This window comes from Ornithorhynchus anatinus, chromosome 2, assembly GCF_004115215.2.
Source record: "Ornithorhynchus anatinus isolate Pmale09 chromosome 2, mOrnAna1.pri.v4, whole genome shotgun sequence".
Taxonomy (NCBI): Eukaryota; Metazoa; Chordata; class Mammalia; order Monotremata; family Ornithorhynchidae; genus Ornithorhynchus; species Ornithorhynchus anatinus.
Genome location: NC_041729.1, coordinates 105940849 through 105958811, shown reverse-complemented (window position 1 = coordinate 105958811; position 17963 = coordinate 105940849). Strand labels below are relative to the sequence as shown.

The 17963-nt window shown below is 44.8% G+C and overlaps 1 non-coding gene across 1 annotated transcript; it reads left to right on the top strand.

The window, feature by feature from the left end:
* The first annotated feature begins 773 nt into the window (after positions 1-773).
* On the top strand, positions 774-911 carry LOC114809565. Its single transcript, XR_003757341.1, has one exon. It is a non-coding gene; the product is annotated as a small nucleolar RNA SNORA7 (small nucleolar RNA).
* The last annotated feature ends 17052 nt before the right edge of the window (positions 912-17963 follow it).

The following is a 17963-nucleotide window of genomic DNA, read 5'->3' as shown; positions in this document are numbered from 1 at the left end:
AGACTAGTGGTAGGTGGCCACTTACGCTAGCCCCATCCCTCTACTTGGCACAGCCCCACCGACCCTTGGTAGCTAGTACCTGAAGCTATTTGCCGTGTGCAGATTTGAGCCCCGAATGAAAATTTCCACAGGAAAACTCTCCCAAAGACACAATGCCCATTTGGACATGACAATTCTGTAGTACTGTACTCTCCCAAACACTTAGTACAGTGCTTTGTACACAGTAAGCACTCAATAAATACCATCATTTGATTGATTGGCCACCGATGGCAATTGGCATGGAACTTGGAAATTCCCAGTAGGGAACCTGATGCTACCTTCTAAAGGTGGGAAGTAGCGAGGCCTAGTGGAAAGATGCCAAGACTGGGAGTCAAGAGATCTGAATTCTAATTCTGATTTTAATACTTGCCTGTTAACGTGACCTAGGGCAAGTCGCTTTAAACTTCTCTTCATCTCAGTTTCCAAGCAGCATAGCTCAGTGGAAAGAGTGCGGGTTTAGGAATCAGAGGTCATGGGTTCTAATCCCGGCTCCGCCACCTGTCAGCTGTGTGACTTTGGGCAAGTCACTTAACTTCTCGGTGCCTCAGTTTCCTCATCTGTAAAATGGGGCTTAAGACTGTGAACCTTACGTGGGACAACCTGACTACCCTGTATCTATCCCAGCGCTTAGAAAAACGCTTGGCACATAGTAAGCGCTTAACAGATAACAACATTATTATTATTATTATTATTCATCTGTAAAATGGGTATTTAATACCTGTTCTTCCTCCCCCTCCCTCTCAGGATTGCACCTGGAGAGTTTCCAGTACTCTACCTGTCTCAGCTACGGGAGGGAGAGTCAAGCAGAGGCCTACCCATTCCATTCCTAGCTTGGGCAGTGGCTAGCGAGCGGAAGGCAATCTGCTACGAGTCAAAACTCACCTGTGCTGGACAGCAGCAGCATGGGAGGGAGTCATTCATTCAGTTGTACTCACTGAGTACTTACAGTGTGCAAAGCACTGTACTAAGCACTTGGAAAGTACAATTTGGCATCAGATAGAGACAATCCCTGCCCAACAACGGGCTCACAGTCTAGAAGTCGAGGGGGGAGCCTCAAGTCGACTGCACGGAAGGGGGTAAAGGTAAAACCACTTCTGCATTTGGACCAAGAAAATTATCCGGATACACTACCAAAACAACTGCAGTAGGAGGTGGGGTTTCCTGGGAGAGATGTGTTCATGGAGTCGCTATGGGTAGGAAATGCTTGAGAGCATAAGAAAAGGCAAGACTTCCTACCCCTCACACTGTGAGTCCTTAATACTTAGTACAGTGCTACGCACATAGAAAACACTTAGCAAATCGATTAATCAATCCGTGGTATGTAGTGAGCACTTACTGTATGCATGGCACTGTGTTAAACGCTTGGGAAGCAGCATGGCCTAGTGGACAGTGCTTATGGGCCTGGGAGTCAGAAGGTCATGGGTTCTAATCCTGGCTCCGCCACTTGTCCGCTGTGTGACCTTTTGCAAGTCACTTAATTTCTCTGTGCCACAGTTACCTCATCTGCAAAATGGGGATTAAGACTGTGAGCCCCACATGGGACAACCTGATTGCCTTGTATGTACCCCAGTGCTTAGAACAGTATTTGGCACATAGTAAGCGCTGAATAAATACCATAATAATAATAATACACTACAACAGAGCTGAAAGACATATTCCCTGACTTCCAGGAGCCTACAATCCAGAGCAAATACAGTTATTTTTCCAAGGCACGACGGACAAGCCTACAGTTTCTACCTCAGCATTGGAGGCAAAACATTACCTTCTTTCCTTCACTGAGTAGTCAGTGATGTTATTGGTTCTGGAATTATGGGTGTGAAAGGCTTTCAGATCACACGAGTGTTCTCTGTGGCATCACAGAATTTGTTTTGTCAGTTCTTTCCTCTTCTGTCTCAAAAGCCACCCCACACATGCCGAGATCAGCGCTGTCGTTGATGAAAGATCATCTCCACACTGTTTACGGTTCATAACCAGCCTCTGCCTTCACCTGGGCACTTTCATCTTGGGGATATGTCAGAAATGTGAATGAATTTCCAGTATCACAGATGCATAAACAAGGGCACCAGGAAAATGCAAAGGTGAGAACTGTACCGTGGGAAAATCTGAACCTGAGAATATAAGTCCCCAAGCAGTGTCCACCCAGCCCAGGGCTCTGTCTCCAACAGAATGACTGGAGGAATGATGGGCAACTCACCTTCCTGTACAACTGGATCATCCAACACCTCTAGCTTTCATTCATTCAATCGTATTTATTGAGCGCTTACTGTGCGCGGAGCACTGCACTAAGCACTTGGAAAGTACAATTTGGCAACAGATAGAGACAATCCCTACCCGACAAGAGGCTCACAGTTTAGAAGCAGGGAGACGGACAACAAAACAAAACAAATAGACAGGAATCAATAACATGAATATAAATACATAGAATTATAAATATATACACATCATTGCTATTGTTCTTGTCCGTCTGTCTCCCCCGATTAGACTGTGAGCCCATCAAAGGGCAGGGACCGTCTCTATCTGTTACTGATTTGTACGTTCCAAGTGCTTAGTACAGTGCTCTGCACATAGTAAGTGCTCAATAAATACTATTGAATGAATTAATAAAATTAATAGAATAATAAATATGTACATATATACACAAGGGCTGTGGGGTGGGGTTGGAGGTAGAGCAAAGGGAGGAAGTTAGGGTGATGGGGAGGGGAGGAGGAACAGAGAAAAAGGGGAGCTCAGTCTGGGAAGGCCTCCTGGAGGAGGTGAGCTTTCAGTAGGGCTTTGAAGAGGGGACATGAGCTAGTTTGGCGGATGTTAGGAGGGAGGGCACTCCAGGCCAGAGGTAGGATGTATGCCAGGGATCTATGGCGGGACAGGGAGAACGAGCTTTCCATCCTTCACCCCTAAATCTCCTTCTGTTAATACATTATGGAAGGTTCCTCCCTTCACAGTCTTCCTAAACAGCCATTCCTTAACAGTATGGCCTTGTGGAAAGAGCACGAGTCTGGGAGTCTGAGGACCTGGGTTCTGATCCTGGCTCTGCCAATTGCTTCTTGTGTGATCTTAGGCAAGTCACTTTACCTCTCTATGCCTCTGTCTCCTCAACTGTAAAATGGGGATTAAATACCTTTTCTCCCTCCTATTTAGACTACGAATCCCATGCGGGACAGAGACTGTGTCCAACCTAATTGTACCTAATTGCAACTTGCTTCTACCCCAGGTCTTAGAACAGTGTTTTGCACATAGTAAGTGCTTAACAAATACCATAAAAAGAAGAAGCATTCTCTGAGTAATCCACCACCTCCCTGGGCCATTCCAGCCCCTCTAAGACTCAACACTCATACATTTACTTGCTCTTGACTATCAATCAATCGATCAATCAGTGGTATTTACTGAGCTCTTACTTTGTGCAGAGTACTGTACTAAGCGTTTAGTATTGTACTATGGTATATTCAATTGTTTATGTCTACTGTCTCCCCATTAGGATGGCAAGTTCCTTGAAGACAGTGATTGCCTCCAGCATGGCCTAGTGGAAAAAACAGGGACTTGGAAGTCAGAGGACCTCGGTTCTAATCCCAGCTCCACCACCTGTCTGCTGTATATCATTTCACTTCTCTTTTCCTCATTTACCTCATCTGTAAAATGGGGATTTGAGACTGTTTATCCCTAAATGGGACGGGAACTGTGTCCAACCCAATTTGTCTGCATCCACCCCAGTGCCTGGCAGATAGTGATAGTAAGTGCTTAACAAATACCATTATCATTATTATTATTATAACATTTCACTTATCTGTATTCATTCATCCATTCAATTGCATTTATTGAGTGCCTACTATGTGCAGAGTACTGTACTAAACGTTCGGAAGGGGCAATTCAGCTATAAAGATAGACGATCCCTGCCAACACCAGGCTTACAGTCTAGAAGGGGAAAAAAAATCGTCCCACGTGGGTCTCACAGTCTTAATCCCCATTTTACAGATGAGGTAACTGAGGCTGTCTGCAAAGTACAGCACGCAGATACCCAGAACACTGCTGTACACACAGTAGGTGCTCAGTCGGTCTTGGCAATGACAATGACGATGATGACGATGATGACGATGGAGATGTTTTGACTCTCTGAGTAGAATCGGGTTTGAAATATTAGCTGATTATTCATGTAGTGTAAGATAATTACCGGAGGGTGAAAATAATAACTGTGGTATTTGTTAAACACTTACTTTGTGTCAAGCACTGTAGTAAGTGCTGTGGTACATAGATGATAATCAGGTTGGTAAGGAATTAAAATGATAGTTGATGGCCAGCTAGATCGTAAGTTCTATGAAGGTAGGAATCGTGTCTACTAACTGTACCGTACTCTCTCAAGTGTTTGGTACCGTGCTCCGCACACAATAAGCACTCAATAAATACCATCGACTGACTGATTGATGGATAGAATTTGTGTCTTATAAACTCAGTGCTTATATTTCCTTCCAAATTCACCCCTCTAAGATGTGTCAGCCTCTTCCCCACTTTTTACACACCAACCTTAACTCCTCTACAAAACGATAATCTAGATTTAAAGTATCTTTTCTGAGGTTTATATCCGTGACTGCTTCTCACGCTGCAGTCGCCTCCAGCTTTCATTTACGGATTCTGCCAGCATCTCTCGAGCCTTGGACTTTTACAATTCAGTCTTTGGACTGGGATTCCTGTCCAGAATGCTAACCGGCTCTGCCCTGGTGACATTACAGTCCCAGTTCTACGGGGGGGGGGGGGGGGGGGGGGGGGTGGGGGACGGGGAGCAGGGGGGGATGCGACACTCAGAACAGGATGCTCTACCTATCCACCTTTCATGCATCCAGGGGAGGGTCTCAGCTGGGGCCACTGCTCCTTTCATTCATTCGATCATATTAATTAAGTGATCATGGTGTGCAGAGCTCTGTACTAAGCGCTTGGGAAAGTACACTACAACAATAAAGAGTGACAATCCCTACCCCCAACCATCTCACAGTCTAGAGGAGATGCTAAGCTCCTCTAGGCTGTAAGCTCATTGTGGGCAGGGACTGTGTCTGTTATATTGTTATAATATACTCTCCCAAGCGCTTAGTACAATGCTCTGCAGACAGTAAGAGCTTAATAAATACGATTGACTGACAACTAACAGTCCCTTCCCCCTTTTTACTTTTTAAACTGTGAGCCACACAAGGGACAGGGACCATGCCTACCTAACAACCCCCTGTGTAGTGTTTCCCAGGGCTTAGTGCATGGCTTATAAATAAATTATGGTCCTTATTAAGCCCTAACTATGTGCCAAGCACTGAGCTAAGCTCCAGGGTAGATACAGGTAAGCATTTTGGACACAGTCCCAGTCCCACATGAGGCTCATAGTTGCAGCAGGAGAGGATCAGTAAATATTGTTACTACTTCGAGGTGGGGAGGAAGCAGTGATATTTCTGAAGGAGCAAGATTTAAAATCTGATAATAGGAACAAGGAACTTCTACTACTGCTTCTTCTGCTAATAATAATAATAACTGTGGTATTTGTTAAGTGCTTACCATGTGCCAGGCACTGTATTAAGCATAGGGGTGGTACAGGCAAATTGGATTGAACAGGCACCCTGCCCCACGTGGGGCTCACAGTCTCAATCCCCATTTTACAGATGGGGTAACGGAGGCACAGAGAAGTGAAGTGACTTGCCCAAGGTCACATAACAGACAAGTGGTAGAACGGGGATTAGGACCCACCACCTATTATTACTACTACTAGATGGGGAGGAAGCAGTGATATTTCTGAAGGAGCAAGATTTAACATCTGATGACAGGAGCAAGGAATGTTTTTCTAGTATTATTAAATCAGCAAAATGGATCTCAGTTGGTTTCCTCCCCACCGCAGCCAATTCCATCTTTTGAAAATCATCCATTTATTCTTTAATTGCATTTTCTTTAAAAAAAAAAAAAACTTGTGCTCTTTGATGATGTACCCCGAGGGGATTATCTCTAATGTCCTTACTGAAATATGCAGCATCCTCAGGGAACTGGATGGAGCCAGCTATTTCAGCTTTACAGACTCAGTTCGTACGGGACACATGAGCAGGGAGAGACCACAGGTCAAAGATTACAATCAAAAGTGAAGTCCCCTGCCATCCAAGGAAAGAGTCGCAGAGTCTGGTCTGAGAGAAAATGAATGTTTGGTGGCGACAAGTCCCATTCTATTTTATTATTTCTCTTCAAACTTTCATCACTGGAAATTTATTTTCGTGGGGGAAGATTAATCTGCTCCCGAATGGAGTTTTTGTACAGAACTAAAGAGCTGAATTAATGATACTGATTGTGTCTGTGGAGCCAAATTGAGTGAAGAGGCTAGCGTCTGTGTACACCTCTCCCTGGAAGCTCCCTGAGACTAACATACCCTTAAACCGAAAAGCCATCTGAGGAGGGTGCAGGGCCTGTTGTCATCACTGTCACGTTGCCGTCTTCTTCGTCATCATCATCATCATCCTCAGGGTTTATGGCAAGCACGTGCAGAGTATTATACTGGATAATAATAATAATGAAGGCGTTTGTTAAGCGCTTACTCTGTGCAAAGCTCTGTTCTAAACGCTGGGGTAGATACAAGGTAATCCGGTTGTCCCACGTGGGGCTCACAGTCTAAATCCCCATTTTCCAGATGAAGTAACTGAGGCACAGAGAAGTCAAGTGACTTGCCCAAAGTCAAACAGCTAAGTGGCAGAGCCGGGATTAGAACCTACTGGGAATGTAACAGTGGGCTTTTGGGTTCTTTCTGGGTGCTAAACACTGTACTGGGTAACTATTATGTGCAGACCACTGCATTAGGCATCCGCTAGATGCAGAGCACTGTACTGAGTGAGTCTTTATATCTGACAGACAATTACTCTTTCCAGTTCACAGCCTTATTGAAGTCACCTGTCCAAGAGGCCTTCCCTGACTAACCCCTCTTTTCCTTTTCTTCCATTCCCAACTGCATCACTCTGACTTCATTCGTGACAAATAGCGAGGCTTAGTGGAAAGAGTACGGGCTTGGGAGTCCGACGTCCTGGGTTCTAATTCCAGCTCCATCATTTTTCAGCTGTGTGACTTTGGGCAAGTCACTTGACTTCTCTGTGCCTCAATTACCTCATCTGGAAAATGGAGATTAAGACTGAGAACCCCACATGGGACAACCTGATTACCTTGTATCTACCCCAGTGCTTAAAACAATGCTTGGCACATAGTAAGCGCTTAACAAATACTATCATTATTACTATTATTCATTCCTGTATTCATCCTCCTTCCTAGCCCGACAGTACTTATGTATGTAACCATAATGGATTGATTTATATTAATTCCTTTTCCCCCTCTAGAATGCAAGCTCATTTGGGACAGGGAATGTGTTTGTGACATTGTTATATTGTACTCTCCCAAGGGCTTAGTACAGTGTTCTGCACACAGTAAGTGCTCAATAAATATGATTGATTAATTGATTGATTAAAAGGGAGAAGAGCCCGTGTAACTAAATGTCTACTGTGTACAGAGCACTGTATTTGGTGCTAATGTGGGCAGAGTCCTATCCTGGACTCCTACAAGTGCGTATTATTACTATGTTGTGATAATAATAGCTGTGGTATTTGTTAAGCACTTACTATGTGCCAGGAACCGTAGTAAACTCTGGGGGGAATATAAGCAAATCAGGTTGGACACAATTCCTGTCCCATATATGGGGCTCACAGTCCCCATTTTACAGATGAGGTAACGGAGGCAAAGAAAAGTGAAGTGACTTACCCAAGGTCCCAGCAGATAAGTGGAAGAGCAGAGATTAGAACCCAGGTCCTTCTGATTTCGAGGCCTATGCTCCATCCATTAGGCCATGCTGCTTCTCTGGTCTTTCGAATGTAAGTGTACTACACTGCATGCTCACTAAGGAAAGAGCACTGGGCTGGGCACCAATTGTGTGCTGAGCAGTGAAACTGGTGTTTGAAAGTCTGCCATCATAGTTATGGAAAACCCACCATCTTCCCTACCCCAGAATCCCTCAACCTCAGCATCATCCTCAATTCTTCGCTATCTTTAAGCTTTAACTTTCATTCAGCATTCAAAACCTACCAGTTCTTCCTCTTCGCTATTTTCCAGGTGGACCTCTTCCTCTCCACCCATTCATCTATCATCCCACTTCGAGATTTTGTCATAGTAAGATTAGACTCTTGCATCAACCTCCTCAACGGTCTCCCTCCCTCAAGTCTCTTCCCTCTTCAGTGTACCATATATATTGTGTACCATATATAGCTATACAAATCATCTTTCCTGAAGAGAAAGATGTTGCTTTTGATGATTAGTAGCGTGGCGTAGTGGATAGAGCATGGGCCTGGGAGTCAGAGGGACCTGGTATCTAATCCCAGCTCTGCCACCTATCTGCAGCATGACCTGGGGCAAGTCACTTTACTTCTCTGTGCCTCAGTTACCTCATCTGTAAAATGGGGATTAAGAGTGTGAGACCCGTGTGGGACAGGGACTGTGTCCAACCTGATTAACTTGTACCTACTCTAGTGCTTAGAACAGTACTTGGCACATAGTATTCCTTAACAAGCACAATTATTATTACTACCGCTAATAATAATAATAATGAAGATGATAATAATAAACGACTCAACAACTCAACACCCATTTCTCCACTCCTCGAACACTTCTGTTGGCTTTCTGCAAAAAGAAGCAGCTCTTAGCATGGATTCCTGCTCTCCACCAGTTTTCCCCATCGTACATATAGGGTCCCTTCTCTCGTTCCCCCCGAGGTCACTCTCTTCACTCTTCTCAAACTCATCATTCCCAGACCCACAGTAATTATGTAAATATCCTTATTCACTACTGTTTCCCCTATCTCCTATCTATTTCAATTTATATCTTCCTAGTAGACTGCAAGCTCTTTGCGGGTAGGGATCATATCTACCGACTCTTTTGTACTGTACTTTCCCCAGGATTTAGTACACTGCTCTGAACATAGTACGCGTTCACACCATGAACCCCAGTGTGGAATCGGAACTATGTTCCGAGCACGGGCTTTGGAGTCAGAGGTCATGAGTTCAAATCCCAGCTCTGCCACTTGTCAGCTGTGTGACTGTGGGCAAGTCACTTAACTTCTCTGTGCCTCAGTTACCTCATCTGTAAAATGGGGATTAAGACTGTGAGCCCCACGTGGGACAACCTGATTCCCCTGTGTCTACCCCAGCGCTTAGAACAGTGCTCTGCACATAGTAAGCGCTTAACAAATACCAACATTACATTACATGTTCATGTGATTTACTTATATCTATCCCCGAGCTTAGATCAGTGCTTGACACATAGTAAGCACTTAACAAATACATACGTATATGAATACATAGATAGATGGGTAGATAGATACCATTGACTGATTTACTTTTTAACCATGCTTCGCTCTTGATTCTCTTGCCTCAGCCCTTCGCCCTTCCTTCAAGCTGTTCCCCAGTCTGAAACTCCCTCCCTATCTAAATCCGATGGACCTCAGTTTTTCTCATCTTCAAAGCACCCCTGCCCCAAAATCCCAGCTCCTCCAGAAAGCTTTCCCTATTTCACAACAAACACCCCAGTCACATCACATAAAACCATCCTTTCATTTCTATCTTTAGCACATATCTCCCTATGTATGTGTATTAGTATGTTTATTGCACTGTCAGTTATTCATTCAACCATTTCATCCTCATATATTTGTATTACTTCCTTCATATCATTCAATCACGGGTTTTAATTGAGCACTTTCTTTGTGAAGAGCACTGTACTGTTTGTCCTGTCTTATGTTGTCGAGTGGTCTCCAATCCATAATTATTTCATGGACACATCTCTCCTAGAACACGCCACCTCCATCTGCAAATGTTCGGGTGGTGTAGAGTTTAGAGTGTGTAGAGAATGTAGGGTGTACTGTAGGGTGGCGTAAAGTTCTTTCGGTAAAAATACGGAAGTGGTTTACCATTGCCTTCTTCCGAGCCATAAACTCGAGTCTCTGACCTCAACTGTCTCCTGTGCCGCTGCTGCTGACCTGTAGCAGGCTGCCTTCCGCTCGCTAGCCGGTGCCCAAGCTAGGAATGGAATGGGTATGCCTCTCCTTGACTCTCCCTCCCCTAGCCGAGACTGGAAACTCTCCAGATGTGATCCTGAGAGGAGACTAAGTGTTTAAGAGAGAACAATACTGCAAAATTAGCAGAAACATTCCCTAGCCATAATGAGCTTACAATCTAGAGGGGGAGACAGGCATTAAAATGAAGTAATTTATAACATATAATTTAAAGATAGGCATATAAGTATTCCATAACCTTGTTTTCCTTCCTGCTTCCACTATTTGCAAGGCCTACTGGATAGGGTATGGGCCTGGAAGTCAAAAGCACCTGGGTTCTAATCCCAGCTCCACCATTTGTCTACTATGTGACCTTAGAAAAGTCACTTCACTTCTCTGTGCCTCAGTTAGCTCGTCTGGAAAATGGGGATTGAGACTGTTAGCCCTAAGTGGAATGGGGACTGCATCCAACCTGATTATCTTGTATCTACCCCAGTGCTTAGTACAGTGTCTGGCACATAGAGATAACTTAAAAAAATACCACTGTCATTATTATTATAATTTGCACCACACAGGCTGACGTGAAGGTCTGGAGTCAGGAGGCTTCCAGAGAAGCAATCTACATGAACTAACTAGACAGACCTTTCAACTCCAGACTGGGGGCACCGAGAAAGTCGCTAATCCAGCCCAGAAGGCAGATCTTCCCTCCACTTCGCCCTAAGGGTTTTTAACCTGGTTGGCATCAGGCAGTGCTTTACTTGGTCCTACCAATCCCGCACAGCTGAGTCAGATGACTGCAGTGGGATGATAACGAGGTTAGACCATGAACTAGGAATGCCAGGAAGTCTCTGTAAGTGTACCAGACTACCTTATCTCCTTGTTCTTCCTGCTCATCCTTTTCTTTTCCCTGTCCCTTGTCCTCCCCACTTCTGCCTCCTCTTCCCTCTTTTTCCTTTTTCTTTTCCTCTTCTTCTCCTCCTCCTATTTCCTCTCCTCCTTTTCCCTTTCCTCTTTCTCATCCTCCTTCTCCTTCTCTTCTTCTCCCTCCTCCTCTTCCTTATCCTCCTCCCCTCCTCCTGCTCCTCTCCCCAGACCCCGTGCCAGAAAAACAACATTGTGGAAGTCGTTCTCTGCCTACGATTATTGATTCCACCTAATTTTCATACTGTCACATGTGATGGATACAGTTAATTTTTGCTGTTCTGTATGTATATTGGATATTGTCATTTATACCATTAATCACAAACGTAATTGTCATAAGAACAGAAAGGCCTTTTCGCAGACATTTCATTCTAAAATATAATTATCCAGACATCCTGCTGTTAATGGCATTGAATTCTAATTACCTCAAAATGAAGCCATTACTCATAAAAGCGGAGCCTGTAACGCCCGTGTTTACTTTGGCTGGAACATTGTTACAGAATTTATTTTCAGTGGAGCCTCTGGTCTCCAAGTAGGTCTAACTGCTCCACTTTTTAGGGGAGCAACGGGGTGCCTTGTTAGCAGAAAGCAGTGTGCCAGGGCCCATTTGCTTCTTGAGAGATGGCAATGTGTAGCTGCCCCTCACTGAGTGCTGATATTGGTGTTGGCGATAAATCAGACAGTCAACCAATCACTTACTCTGCTCCGGAAAGTCCAATAGAATAAGTAGGCATGAACCCTCCCTCAAGGAGCTTACCGTTTAAGCGGGGAAGGCAGACACTAAAATCAATTAAAAGTAAATAACAGGTAGGAGGAAGCAAAATAAGTGCTGTGGGGGAATTGGATGAAGAGAAAGGGGAGAGAGGGAGGGAAGGGAAGAGGGGGCAAGGCACAGAAAGTACCTAAAATATTAAGAGATGAGGACCCAAGGGCATAGGTCATTCATTCATTCATTCATCATTCAATCGTACTTATTGAGCACTTACTGTGTGCAGAGCATTGTACTAAGCACTTGGGAGAGTACAATATAACAATAAACAAATTCCCTACCCACATTGAGTTTACAGTCTAGAGGTTATGAGTGGGGCCGTGGGGTGAAATAAGGTGGGAAGACATTAGTCAGGGAAGGCCTCTGGAGGAGGTGGGGTTTGAAGATGGGGAGAGCTGTGGTCTGCCCGATATGAAGAGGGTGGGAATTCCAGGCAGAAGGGAGGATGTGAGCAAGAGGTCAGTGGTGATAGAGATGAGAGTGAGAAGGTTTAGATTAAGGATTAGAAGGATTAGAGGAGCAAAGTTTACAGTTTGGCCAAAAGGAGAGAAAGCCTGATAAACCACCTCATTAACAACAAGCTCTACCAATCACCAAACCAAGAATGTATACTTGTTCTAACATAGATGCAACTGGTTAAAACAAAAATATGTAAAAAGGGGCCAATTAGAGGAATAAAATATGATTATAGGAGCAAGTGCCTGGGTGGCTGCTGGTGTGGCATAGCTGGATAGATGAGAAGAGCAATCAGGGTAAGCTCCCTGGAGGAGGTGGGTATTCAGGAGACTTTGTCAGTGGGGAGGACTGGGGTCTAATAGGTTTCCGATAGGGGTGAGAGGCAAGTGGCAGGGGAAGGGCATGCAAAGTGAGTCAGAGACAAGAGAGCTGAGAGCAAGTTCCAGTGAGGAAGTGAACTCGTACAGAATCAAGAGCGTAAAAAAGAGACGAGAGTGGAGAGGTCCCGGTCTAGCAGAACCAATTCTATCATTCATTCATTCAGTGGCATTTACTGAGGGCTTGCTATGTGCAGGGCACTGTACTAAGTGCTTGGGAGAGTTCAATATAACAATAGACACATTCTCTACCCACATAAAGCTTACTGACTGGAGGGGGAGACAGATATTAATATAAAAAATACATTACCAATATAAACGTAAGTGCTGTGGGGCTGGGTGGGGGGATGAATAAAGGGAGCACGTAAGGGAGACGCAGAAGGGAGGGGGAGGATAGGAAAGGAGGACTTAAGCAGGGAAGGCTTCTTGGAGGAGATGTGCCTTCAATTAGGCTTTGAAGGTGGGGAGAAACAGGGATGAAAAGAAGCTTTGAATTACCAACCCAGTTGTCCCCTGCAGATTGAGAAAACATCCTGAGTGTTTTCTCAGAGAAAACCTTACCATGTGCTGGGAGGGAGCCCTCTTTGGGACCTGGCTGTTTGGAAAATGTTTGCGTAATTTGGATTCGGCTGGGGGTTTTCCCTCCTTTTTCTTTTTTGCACTTTGGAATTAAACCCCTTTGTGCACTTTAGGTCTGACTATCTGAGTTTGGTCATGAATGGCTTTCAGGCTTCTCTCCCAATAATGCCAGAACTTCAGCCATCGCTGATCATTCATCTTACAAAAGCTCTTGACACCAGCAACAGATCAGGGCTCTGGTCATTGCTAAACAATTTAGACCACCTTTAGAAAACTGTCAGGATTCTTGGCGATTCAATCAATCCATCTATGGGATTTATTGAGTGCTTACTGTGTGTGGTGCACAGTACTAAGCACTTGGGAGAATACAATAGAGTTAATCCACTCTGGACTGTAAACTCATTTAGGGCAGGGAATGAGTCTGCTAATTTTCTTCTATTGTACTCTCCCAAGGGCTTAGAAGAGTGCTCTGCACATAGTAAGTGCTCAATAAATACCACTGATTGATTCCAGGATGGTTGGCCAAGTTAGAATGGAATAGGAGCGCTCAATAAATACTATTGAATGAATGAATGAATCGGTGAACGCTGCCAAGCACGGTTGCCGCTGAATTACCGCTCATCAGAGCAGAAGGGCTCAGCCTCCAGAATCTCGGCGGTGACCCTGCCTTGTCACCTGTCTGGGGTAAAGGAGACTTTCAGTCCCAGTGGACTGGTGTCCTGGCGCCATTTCCTTTTCTCCCTCGACGCTTTTCATTAGAGGGAGAGTTTACCCCTTGGTAAGAGGATACAATTTAATTGAATGATTGGGCCACTTGTGATGAGTCCATTTCGTTTTTCTCTCAGTTTCTATTTTATGTCTCAGTCCCCCCGGTTCTGCCCAGCCTCCAGTTCCATCACCATTGAAGTGGCAGGCGGTCACTGGCCCCGGGCCTGGGGGTGTTAGACTGGGCCTGATAAATTAGTCGGTGACACAAGTGTGAATTTGAATCAGCATTTCGGGAATGGCCTCAGCACCCCGGGCCCAACTTTCTCAGGCACTTGATGCCCGCACTGTACCAAGTTGCCGCCTCCTTTGTACTGTGACGCTGAAGAAGGCAAGTTTAGCCATCTTGGAAAAAATCAGGCCCTTCCCACTCCCCACCCCCACCCCAATATTTTTGTTTTTGTTTCATTTTTGTGCTTGGTTCCAGGATTCAGATGAACCTGAGTTAAATCCCTGTTTTGCCACAGGCCTACTGTGTGACCTCGGGCAAATCCCATCACTTCCCTGTACCTCAGTTTCTTCATCTGTAAAATTCATTCATTCATTCAATCATATTTATTGAGCACTTACTGTGTGCAGAGCACTGTACTAAGCACTTGGAAAGTACAAGTTGGCAACAGATAGAGACAATCCCTACCCAACAATGAGCTCATAGTCTAGAAATGGGGATTAAATACCCATTCTCCCTCCTACTTAGACAGTGAGCTCCATAGGGGATAGGGACCGCTCCTGACTCGATTATAGTGTATTTAGCCCAGTTATGCCATCTGCCTACTATATGACTTTAGGCAAGTCCTTTCACTTCCCTCTGCCTCAGTTTCTTCATCCATAAAGTGGGGATTAAATACTTTTTCTCCCTCCTACTTAGTCTGTGAACCCCATATGGGACAGGGGATGTCTGAGCTGATTATCATGTATTTAGCTCAGTTCTGCCACTTACCTACTGAGTGACCTTGAGCAGATCCCTTCACTTCCCCATGCCTCAGTTACCTCATCTGTTACGTAGGGACTAAATACCTGTTCTCCCTTCTACTTGGAATGTGAGCCCCATAAGGGCCAGGGACTATGTCTAATCTGATTATCTTGTATTTAGCCCAGTGCTTGATAGGAATTCTGATTAATAACTTCCCCCAGTAGCTCTGGCTCTGAAAAGGGATTTTCCTCAGGAAAAACGATTTTCCCAACAATATGCTCTTCCCGAACATCACTGTCTCCAAGTGGGTGAGCCGGCTCACCGGAGGGAGATGAAAGCTGAAGCTTGGGAAGACAGTGCAAAGCTCGCCTCCCTTCTGCCCATCCATCATCACGGGGCCGATAGGAAGTGCCATCTGAATGGCATCCTCGATGATGAATGAGCATGCTGCCTTCTCTCATATTAAAACAAATATTAAAAAACAATCTTCCTGCATCTTAGGAGAAATCTTTCAATATCATTTAATCATATAGGGTGGGAGTCAGATTAACGGAGGGGGACGCGCAGCCTGGTGAGCCCGAACTGGAGACATACGTGCATCTGGGATCGTTCCATATTCCAGGGAAGAGGAAGCTTCTTATTAATGGGAAAATGATTCACTTTTGCATCTGTGGGGAGGGCTGGGCTGAGTGTGAAGGGAGACAGGGGGAGGATAGTGAGAGCAGGGAAGGCATACACAGGAGGAGGGGCTGAAGGGGAAACGAGGCAGGGATAGCCAAGGGAGCAGGAGAGCTGTTGGGGGCAGTGGGGGGGGAGGGGACCTTAGGTCCATCATCCTAGACTCCATTTCTGAAACCTAGCACTCAGTCAGGGCCCCCTCTGGACTGGAAGCTTCTTGCGGGCAGGGAATGTGTCTGTTCATTTTTGTACTGTGCTTTCCCAAGAGCTTAGTACAGAGCTCTGGAACAGTAAACACCCAATAAAATATCATGCTGCCAGCTAGGGCATGAGTTTGGGAAAGAGCAGGGGACATTCTCCTGACTCCATCCCTCCCAAGCACAGCTCCTTCAAGCTCCTGTGACATCCCTTATGCTCACATTTCCAATTATACAAAAGCAGCTTGGCCTAGTGGATAGAGCACAGGCCTGGGGGTCGGAAGGACCTGGGTTCTAATCCCCATTTCGCGACTTGTCTGCTGTGTGACCTCGGGCAAGTCACTTCACTTCTCTGCGCCTCTGTTCCCTCATCCGTAAAATGGGAATTAAGAGTTTGAGCCCCATGTGGGAAAGGGAATGTATCCATCCTGATTATCTTGTATCTACCCCAGTGCTTGACACCTAGTAAGGATTTAACAAATACCATTCCTGTTATTAGTGAAAATAATAGTAGAATTTGTAAAGCATTTACTTGATGCCAAGCACTGTACTAAATTCAAGATAATCAGGTCAGACATAGTCCCTGTGCCAAATGAAGCTCACAGTCCAGGTAGGAGAAAGAATAGATATAGGATCCTCATTTTCCTGATGAGGAAACGGAGGCAAGAGAATCGATCAATCATATGTGTTTATTGAGTGCTTGCTTTGTGCTGAGCATTGTACGAAATGTTTAAGGAGTACGATATAACCAAATTGGTAGACACGTTCCCTGCTCTAAATGAACTTACAGTCAAGAGGAGTTAAGAGACTTGCCCAAGGTCATGCAGTCACATGGTGAAGCCAGGATTAGAACCCAGGTCCTCTGAATCCCAGGCCTGTGCTCCTTCTACTAGGCCATGTTACATTCTACCCCGATTGGAAGAATCTGGGCCACTGACAGTGTCAACAGTATTATTGAAATCTACTCTGTGCACAGCACTGCACTGGGCACATACCTGTGTACAAACCATTTTGTTATTATTAACAATAATAATAATAACTGTGGTTATTTGTTAACTACTTACTATATGCCAGGCACTGTTCTAAGCAACGGAGTGGATAAAAGCAAATCGAGTGGGACACAGTCCATCTCCCAAATGAGGCTCACACTCTTAGCCCTTATTATACAGTTGAGTTAACTAAGCCACAGAGAGGTGAAGCGACTTGCCCAAGGTCACACAGCAGATAGGTGGTGAAGCCGGGATTAGAACCAAGGTCCTTCTGACTCCAGGCCCGTGCTCTATCCACTAGATCAAGCTGCTTCTCAATTTACTGGATCTGGTTCCTGCCTCAAGGAGCTTATAATGATGATGATGATAGAACCTCCTCTCATAAATTTATTCATTCACTTGTATTTATTGAGCGCTTACTGTGTGCAGAGCACTGTATTAAGTGCTTGGGAAAGTGCAATACAACAATAAACATTTACATTCTCTGTCCACAATGAGCTCAGTTCTGTGCACAGTACGTCCACAGGCCAGTGGGTCTGGACTAAGGGGGAAGGGGACCACTCTCTCCCAACCTTGGACAGGGACTTGAGGACCAAAGAATTTGAATGGGGAAAACTTGGTTTCTTCCCTTACCTGTGATTCATTATAATATCTGTCCCCCAAATTGGACTGTCAACTATTTACATTAGACTATAAACAGTGTGGTCTAATGGATAAAGCCCGGGCCTGGAACTCAGAGGAACTGGGTTCTAATCCCAGCACTGACAGTTGCCTGCTCTGTGACCTTGAGCAAATCACTAAACCTCTCTGGGCTTCAGTTTCCTCAACTGCAAAATGGGGATTCAATACCTGTTCACTTGGGGCAGGGACTGTGTCCAACCTCATTAACTAGTATCTACCTCAGCACTTAGAACAGGGCTTGACATATTATAAGCACTTAACAGATACGATTAAAAAAAGAGCTCCTGAGGACAGTATTCGCATTTACTAACTCTACTGCACTGCTTATTACGGTGTTCTGAACAAAGGAAACACTCAATAAACACAGACACATATCTTCCAGTCTTGCATCTCAATCAATCAGTCCAGCAACAACAATAATAATGATGGTATTTGTAAAGTGTCAAGCACTGTTCATTCATTCATTCAATCGTATTTATTGAGCGCTTACTGTGTGCGGAGCACTGTACTAAGCACTTGGAATGTACAATTCTAAGTGCTGAGGTAGATACAAGATAATTAGGTCAGATACA